This window comes from Nematolebias whitei, chromosome 1 (genome assembly GCF_014905685.2).
Source record: "Nematolebias whitei isolate Nwh7 chromosome 1, NemWhi1, whole genome shotgun sequence".
Classification (NCBI taxonomy): domain Eukaryota; kingdom Metazoa; phylum Chordata; class Actinopteri; order Cyprinodontiformes; family Rivulidae; genus Nematolebias; species Nematolebias whitei.
Window position 1 is genome coordinate 64,880,272 of NC_056498.1, and position 9,939 is coordinate 64,890,210.

A 9,939-nucleotide genomic window follows, 5' to 3' on the forward strand; every position below is an offset into this window, starting at 1 on the left:
AAGTATATATACCGGTAGGTTTTAGAACAACATCAACTCCCATCCAGATAATGTATTTTTCAAGGAAGTCCTTGCTTATTTTAGCAAGACAATACTAAACCACACACTGAAACCATTACAGACAGTTGGGCTGCTGAACTGGGCTGTCTGCTGTCCAGATCTCTCACCAACTGAAAACATTTGGCACATCATGAAACAAAAAAATCTGGCAAAGAAGATCCAAGCCTGTTAAACAGCTAGCCTCTTACATCAGCAAGAACAGGACAATGTTCTCCTCCTGCAGCTGGTCTCTACAGTTCTTCTTGTTGACAGACTGTTGTTAAAAGTAGAAGGGATGTGTCACAGTGGTAAACACAATTTGATCCAAAAGTAATTGAGATGCGTTGCTGCCATTAAATTCAAATTATGTTTTTTTTAATATATTTGTACAAGGTTCTTGTTAAAACAAAAAACATGTTAATGTTTTAATGTGAATAAAAGACAAGTTTTGTAAATCATTGTGTTCTGCTTTTATTTATAGATTACAACTTTTTTGGAAAATGAGGTTGTTAAAAAAGCTTTTGATATGATTATGAGTGCTTTATGAAGTAGTTTATAGGCAGTTTATTTTATATATTTTGCAAAGTAAAGGCATCCCCAAAAAAACAACCAAAAATAGTTGATAATTTATTTGATTTATGTAACGACGATAAAGTGTTTACCTTTATCTGTTCTATTTTGCTGTCAGTCTGCAGCTTTAAAAGTCATCTCAGTCATTTTAAGACAGATAATTTGCCCTTCTGAGTTTTTTTTTTTTTTAAACCAATAAAACCGCAGGAATTTGGTTATTGTTTCTTCTGTTACATGAACAAATGTCTTTCACCAAGGTGTTTGACCACATGGCTAACTTTGGAAAGAATGTGCACTTTTCATAATGAGTAATAAAACTCTTGTTCCATGCAGTGCTTGGTATTTAAACCCAACATATGCGCTGTATGCACATCCTCACTATAAACAAAGTAGAACTCTGTGCTACAGACCAGTGTATAGTTAGTTTAACTCTAACCTAACAGAGCTCATAACCTGATTTTTATATAAGGACACTTTTGGGTTGTACCATAGGAAGGATTATACACTAAGACCTTACATTTCCTTGCAGTCAAAAAATGCACACATGGAGGAAAAAAAAAGAGACCAAAGAAAGATGTCTCATCCTGAATCTTTCACCTTCTCTTCATATGTGCGCCTCTGAGCAGCAGGCCAAGAAGGGAGATAGGTTGTGAAAATTGTGAGAACAAAAACAATTCTCACCTTGAGATAAACACGAGGCATCACCGAGACCTGCTCAGTTCCTGCTGCGTTCAATGCGCAGCTCCGCCGGAACAACAAGGAATTCACCTAACAGCAGAGTTCACCCACTGTCAGAATAAATACAATTTAAAAAAAAAAATGGATCCACTGAGCTCTGACAAAAAAATAGGATTTGATTTTTGTGGGCACAGATGTGAAGACAATGTCAAAAGAACAGGTAAAAACAAATAATAATGAAAGACAAATTAAACAAACACGTTTGTACAGCTTAATAAAAAAAAACTTCCCTTTCAAGTCAAAAAAAACTTTTCAGGTATTATTAATGTGATGAAGCCCTAAATGTCACGCAGCTTAAAATAGATGTGCTCTAAGGTGCAATTAATCTTGTAATCAAATCAAAATATGTATTTTTTGCGAATTAAATAAAGTCAAGTAGGCATAAGAGCAGAAGCAGCCCAGCGGTTTGACTGAATGATTATCTTTTGAGCAGTAAGAGGACACAACCTCCCATCACCGGACTGGGTTTGTTTCATCTGGATCTAAACCAGCATGTCTCAGATCGGCTCTTCAGACTGAGACAAACAAAACTCTTCCTGACAGCTCAAAAGCCTTTTTGTGTCTGAGGTTAGTGATGCTCCACACGCTGACAAAATGGCAGAGAAACAATCGCTTCATTAGCAGAAAGCAAAATTATTTCATAAAGACCTTATTTAAAGCTCTGAGAGTTTATTAATAGGCTTTGAAAAAGCAATTTGATGGTGGAGCTGCTTCTCAGTATTTGGCATTATTGTTGTAAAGGGCAGCAACAACCGAACGGTTAAATACCAAACGCCCCCGGTTAGGATGTAAAATATAGAAAATGACTGAGAGAATGTGAAGATTACTCACTGTTGCATTACATTGGTATTTATATAGAATTTTATGGGTCTATGCTATTTCATATATGAACAGCAGCAGCTAGCTGTAGCATTTTTGATTCAAAAAGAACTATAATGATTTTTACAAGAAAAACTCATATATGCAAAACTGACAGTGGTGTAAAAGTTTATAAAAAAAAATAGTATGAACAAATGTAGGTGTTTTCATATTAGAGTTTTATCCCTTAATTTCAGTTTATTCATAAAGAAAAAAGTTTTTCAAATTTAGGTTATTCTAATCTACTAAAAAAAAATAATTGTGGATTACCTTTTGTAAGCGTTCATTTCACTCCACAGCCAAAAGTTACATGATGGCACCAACCAGCCACACTTGTGGATCATCCCCCTTGATGAGAGGCAGGATCTTAAAACGCTGCAGATGACTGATTTTCACCGCTGTTTCATTGCATGCCTATGGTAGTGACAAGATTGGGATTTTTGGACTAGTGCGCGACACTGAACACCAGGAATTGTTAAAATGATTTATTGATAAATCACCACTGGTGGGGGTCTGGTGCCAGACACGGGTCCAATCTGCAGAGATAGGAGAGTCAGTGAACTTGGTAGGACTGTGAAGGTTCAGAGGGTAATAAAGTTCAGAGTCAGTAACCTTCACAGTCAAGTTTGAGGGGTAATCCTTTAGATGGTTAATGACGTCATAGACTGTAAGCAGGCAGCAGCAGAGAGTGATCAAGCAGAATACAGTTTTAAAGGTAATCCAAAGGCAAGGTCTGGTGAAGCAGGCCTGGGTCGAGAACGTTGGGCAGAGATCTGAATCTGAATCCAAATCCAAAATGTGTTCCAAAGAGCGAAGTCGTGATAATCATAAGCAGAGTCGTTACCGTGGTCAGAAGGCAGAATCCAGAACAGGCAAGGATTAGTCAAGGATTAGGCAAGGCGAGGAAATCAGAAGACAGGCGTGGGGTCAAACCAGTAGAGACAGGCAAGGTTATGGCATGGACGCTGGACATCTACAAACACCAGGTCTTCGATAATATGGCACTGAAAGACTGTGAACATGGAACTTAAGTAGTGAGCTGAACAGGTGCATGGAATCAGGGCTGATTGCTGTGGAGGAACAGAGTGAAAAACAGGAACTTTGGCATGAAAGAGCAGAAACTAAGACAGGTGGGGGCAGAAACATGACAAGTAGTTGTGCTTCTAGCCACCTTGCTTTACCTAAAGATAAAGAAAAGTCTTATTTTGGTGTTCTTACGTGTTTCAGCATTGTCTTCAGCTGTATGCTGATCTTGAACTCCTCCTGTTTGGCCTTGAATTCCCTCGTGACCTCCTCAGCTGTCTCCTCGCCTTCTTACCACTTGCCTACCTCAACCGAACTCACCTTGGACACCTTCCTTTATACTCCTGGAAACTTTGGACTTGTGTTCCCTCGACGATCCGCAAAGCCCATCTGTAAGAGAGAAACATTATCTGCAAAATGAACCATATTCAGAACTTACCATACTCACCGTCTCCTTACTCTCCAGAGTTCCCGTTCCTCCCTGTACCTTTGCTGATATTTCACTGTAAATGAATCCCTATCTATTCTTAATGGTCTTGAAGTCTGTTCCTTTCAGTCCATATTCTCTGGGTGTTATGTTAAACCATACACCTTTCCACAAAGCTTCATTTCAAAATGACTGAACTATTGTTTAAATGCTGCATTATCTAAAATGTGTAACAGTGAGATGATTTTGAAGGTGTGGATTTATTTATAAAAATTAGTAAAAGCCAATAAAGTTCCAGTTCTGTCGCTGTTATTATCAACGGTTAACAACTCAATGGTTTTTGTCATCATTGCATTTTCTTTTTATTCCCCCATGCAGAAAAACAAAGCAAATTTAATATTAACTAGAAAAGATGTATGCATGCATGTGGGAGTGAAGACAAACGACATTTTCTGCACAGTGAACGTACAAAAGCAGACAGCATTAAATCACAGAACTCACTCGTACCATTTAGGATGACATTCCAGATGGTTGTCTTTAGTCTTTTGATTAAAACATCTCAGCACGATGAGAGCTCTCTGCTCTGCTGCAAACAGATAAACAAGTTGCTCTTTATTCTGTTCCACGTCTGATCGCAGCTGCTCAAGGTGTGTATGAGGCTTCCAGTTGTCAGTACACGTCATTTCACTCAGACCGCTGGGACTTGTAGTTCTGAAACACACGTCACAGTCCCCACAGGTGATGAGAAATACAACTTTTTATGTTGTTCCTACTCAGATTAGTAAATCTGACAGACAGAAAATGGGAATTGTTGATTGTGGGCACAATACAATGTTGACTTTAATAATCAGTTTATGTGAGGGGGGGCAGCAAAACATGCTTTTTCAACTGCACAAAATATGCTTTGTCTAAAAGTATGACAGCCTCCTTCCCCGAGTTTAAGACCAATGTAGGACAGAAGGAGGGTGGGCGGCGGGGACTGAGCCAAACACTAACATGAAGAATATCACAGTAATAAATATATGTAGTACAAACCATAAGAATATTAAATACATTTTTAACAGATATGTTACAGAAGCAATCATAACCAAATGCTAATTTGTCCAGTTGTCTTGTGGACAAAATAAAAAAGTTGCATCCCTTTTGACATGCAAAAAGACTGAATGTGTTGATCAAGAGAGTGGATGCAGATGCACACAGAAGTGTCAAGTTGTGGAGTTAAATATGATTCAACGTGTTACACAGACAGTATCTATCCATCCATCTATCCATTTTCTTCCGCTTTATCTGGGGTCAAGTTGCAGGGGTAGCAACCCAAGTAGGGAGGTCCAGACTTCCCTCTCCCCAGCCACTTGGGCCAGTTTCTCCAAGGGAATCCCAAGGCATTCCCAGGCCAGCCGAGAAACGTAATCTCTCCAGCGTGTCCTGGGTTTTCCTCTGGGTCTCCTCCCTGTGGGACGAGTCCAGAACACCTCACCAGGGAGGCGCCCAGGAGGCATCCTAACCAGATGCCAGAACCACCTCAACTGGCTCCTCTCAATGTGGAGAAGCAGCGGCTCTACACTGAGTCCCACCCAGATGACCGAGCTTCTCACCCTACATCTAAGGGAGAGCCCAGACACCCTGCAGAGAAAACTCTTTTTGGCCGCTTGTATCCGTGATTTCGTTCTTTCCGTCACAACCCAAAGCTCAGGACCATAGATGAGTGTAGGAACGTAGCTCGACGGGTAAATTGAGAGCTTTGCCTTTTGCCATTACTTTTTCACTTTTCCATTTTAATTGTAGATTATATTGCCTTAAGAGCTGCTTATATTCTTGTTGTCACACGTGTTTTTTTGTCACAACTTAGTTTAGGTATTGGCATCTATAATCCATATTTTTGTGTGAACCCCAATTATAAAACCATCCGATTGATGCCTGCTTGTTACTAAGTTACAGAACGACTAAAGTAGCAACAAGATAGTAAACACAGTGGAAGACTCACTAAGCAGAAAAAGGTCTCCTTTATGAGTTTATTATAAACTAAAATAATGTTTCTGTAAGGGTTACATTTGCTGCCAAACTCTTGCTCTTCTACTTACTGACTCCAGCTACGTGTGGAGTTTTTTGTTTCATCCTGCTGAATGATTTGGTGCCCAGTCCAACACCTCCCTGATGGTACTGATTGATGAAGAATAATCCAAGCATGTAAAGTGCTGCAACATTTTAACAGTAATCTATATCTGACAGGTGGCAAGAGACAAGACTTCAAGTTAATGTCAACGTTGCTCCATATCTGCCTGATGTGTTAACAGGCAAACTTGCAACACATTTGCCGTGAAAAATATGATTTCTAAGTTCAGTGTAACTTGAAACCAATTCTTTGTATTTCTAAACGCCCAGTTGTCCTAACTTGAACAGGTAACAAATTTAAATGTACAGATGTAAGGATACATTTAAGCATTACATTGAAGTTAGAGTTTGAGAACAAAAGTTGCAGTAAGTTAAAGTCTGACCCCCTTGACTCAATCCCAGCCCATGCACATGCACAACCACTACTATCCAAGCCTTCCGCTATCCTTTAATGAATGAGCAGCTTGCTTGAATTGAATTGGCATGTCAGCAGGGGAGCGGGGCTTTGTCGCTGTCATGGATGTCAGCATAGAGTATGTAACCCCACAATCTAAGACATTAGCCTCTCTACCAATAGCACTCCTGAAAGGGCTGCCTCTGGAAATACTTTTCATATCCACTAAGCTTATGGCCTCCGTCTTTCTCCCTCACACGAATGCCTGGCAGAAAGGAAGATCTTATGGTTATACCAGCTTTTGTTTTTAATTCGCACTGTGCCTGAAACGGTTTGGATTTCAAAATGAAACGTAAAGACAGCAAGATAAAGACACAGGGTCATGGTGAAAGGGAAAAAAAAGGAAGCACAGAAGAGAACTTAATTGAGAATGTAATGTAAATGGATGCTGTCACTCAACTGATTACATATTGATGACTCATGGTAGTTTCACGTTTAAGCAGCTCCTGATTTATGGACAGCAAGTGAACTCCTGAAGGCAGTGAGCTAGGCTTGAAAGGAATATTCCAGACCCACCAAAAAAAATCTTCTTTTGACCTGTGACGAAAAGGCAAGAGATGAGGACAGAGAGGAAGAGGCAGGGCCTGCAATTTCCCCAGTACCGGATTGCTTTGCACGACAATTAACTGTGTCCTCATTTAGTGTGTCCTGTCCCAAAGGGTAATGAAAGTCATACATCATCTTCAAGACTTGCTAATTATCCAGCTCAGTTGCAGGTAAGCTTTGTAACCATGAGAAGGCCCTGCCGTTGAGATATTTATTGCTCTCCCAATAAGAGGGTAAAAAAATACTCTCTTGAAAGGTTCCTTGCACCATTGCAACGCACATCGTCGGCATACCTTGTCACAAATGTTCGAGTCAGAGGGGACATGTCTTCATTCCGCATAAATCATCTCTTCTAGTGCAGCAAGAAAATGACCAGCTGGGGCGGTGCACAAGTGATGGAAACCAGAGAGCATAAACATTTCAGGGGTCAGCTTGTCTGTGTTGATTTACATGCAGATAGCTAATGAGGGAAACACAAGTGAGAAACTTTCTGACACTTTGGGTGGAGGAGTTTGCTCCTACTGTTTCAGTGGTGAGAGACCTATATGTTCAGTTTGCTCTCAGCTCAGAAATGTTTAATTATTCTACTGTCAGACTAAATGTATTTCCATGGATAAGAAGTTAAATATTTCCAAGTTATTTTGACTTATTAAAGAAGAAGGCACAATTAAAGGCATTCCTTTTTGGACTGGGATGAACTTGAATGTTGAAAAACAACAGTTGTAGCAGTTTTAACGAAACATTGAAATTAATGGTTTGGACTATTTCATGCATTTTTTTTTTTTCTTTTTCTTTCAGCTTCTCCCTTCCTCAGGGGTCGCCACAGCAAGCTAACTCACATGAAGACTTGCCAATTATTTTTATGCCCGATGCCCTTCCTGATGCAACCACAGACCACCAAGCTACCATAGACCTCTGGGTGGAGCAGAGGGACGCCATCTAGGGCACCCAGGGAAGCATATGGTGGGGGTTAAGGGCCTTGTTCAATGGCCCAGAGTGGGGCAAATGAGGTTGGAGGCAGGTGTGGGTGCTTCAACTTTCCCATCCACATTTGGATTTTGTCGGTCTGAGGAGTTGAACCAGTAACCTGCCAGTCACAGTCTCGTCTTCTCTCGCTAAGCAAAGCTAAGTGCAACCCATTGATGTCACCCATGCAATTCATGCAATATTGTGAGATATAAACCTAAAAAATATATACAATGTGACATACAATTTATGGTGGCTCAATATCTGCATAATTGACTGTTACAGCATTTTGTTGTTGTTGTTGGCCAATGTCAATTAGCCAAGCTTCCTTTAGATCATTCTACTGAAAATCTTGCTAACAAACAAACAAACAAACAGAAATGACTCCAACAATTAATGCTTAAGTTTAAAGTCATGATCTTGGACATGAATGAATATTAGCAACAATGAATCCAAACTTTTGCAAAGTATCTGGTAAACTGGCTGAAGTTTAGCTAGTTCTGTGTTTTCGAAGGTGAGTTGGCTGCTGCAATCATCTCAAATTGGGTTGGCTCCAAACTTTATTCGTTTGTTGATGCACACCCAATAATTTCTCTCTGAGAGCTTCAATAAAATGCAGCCAATGGCTCATATTTTGCTAACATTCAGAAAAATATGACTGCAAATTTTAAACAAAGATCTTGTTCAATCTTTAGCACTCAAAATATATGTTGGGGATCGGCCTCAGATACTACCACACATAATTCTACATCAATACCTGCAAAAGTAACTACGTTATAACCACTTTTGTGTTTTCTAGGTTCAGTTGGTTGTGGTGGTGACCTGGAATTGGATTGACACCAAATGTCAGTTTTTTGTACAACCAATGATGACCTTCTGCAAATTTCATTAAAATATGTCCAGTCATTCGTGGGATATTTTAATAACATACAAACACATACATGGACAAAGACATTATTTCTCTGACTTTTCCTTTCGTAATGAGTGATAACATTGAATGCATTACATGCCACCTGCAGGACAGGTCTTTTTCACTTCAGTTGAGATTTATTTACCATTTTGTTTAAATGCATTTGGTTCAGTTTCATTCTTGACTGATTAAAATGTGACTGAAGGAAAGTTTTATAGATTCGCACTGCATGAATACCATTTACAGCAAAAACATAGCCTTATTTGTGCAAACTAGAGCAAATACAGCTTAAATACAAAGCTGGAAACAGTGACTACACAGTGACAGAAAAGTCAGAAGGGAGCAGATTGTTTGTGGCAAGTCCAAACGTTGTGCCCTGACATGTTTGGGTGTTTTGACCCACATTTGCCATCACCTCGACAATCTTGTCTTGTGTCCTGTTTGTGGCCCTTGCTCCACTTTCTCTGCCTTCCTGCTGTCATCTTCACCCTGCTATCATATCCACCTTGAGCCTGGCAGCTAGTGCAGTCTGGGTATTGGAGTCTGGAGAGTACGAGGTGAGAGCTCGAGGCAGAGAGGAGACTTATTGTCAAGGTTATGCCTCAGAAGATGATTGATGCCAGGCTGGGCTTTCCTGTCAGCCTGTCAGGAGGCAGGAATGTTTAATGTTCTCATTATTGGTTACGCTGTTGTGTATATTTCTCTGTCAGCGTCGCCGAGCCATCTGAACTGCCAAAGCACTTCAAAGGCCTGCAGGTCATTTATCTTCCCCTGACGCTCCCAATGCTCAGCCTCAGCTGAGTGCCAGTGATTTGTTATGACTTGAGAGCCGGCTGACAGACAGGTCCTCTGTGCGGAGGGGGGGAAAAAAGGAATCCTTTTTGTCACTCTGTGAAAACATCAATGTTCCTGTAATGGGCTACAACTGTCAGAGGAGGCCAGCACCTGACAGTTGTGTGGCCTCACTAATTTGCAGTCCTGGTGACTTGCACTCTTCTCAGTTTAAATTTGGTTGTGGTGTTACATACAAACAGGCTGGCATCTGTTGTTCACCGTGGCAGGAAAGGGTGGAGGAGACTATGCTAATTGAAGACTTATCATCATTTCATATTAATCATAAATCCCACATACACTTTTTTTTTAAGTCATGGCACAGGAATGGGTAGGGAAAGAAAAATGGTTACATGCAAAGACAGGGGAAAAATGTGGCTCAGCAACCCCATCCAGAATAGGTGAACTAAAAACAGCCGAAAGAAAGCAGAGAATAGGAGATGGAAGAAGGAGGCAGGGAGGTCT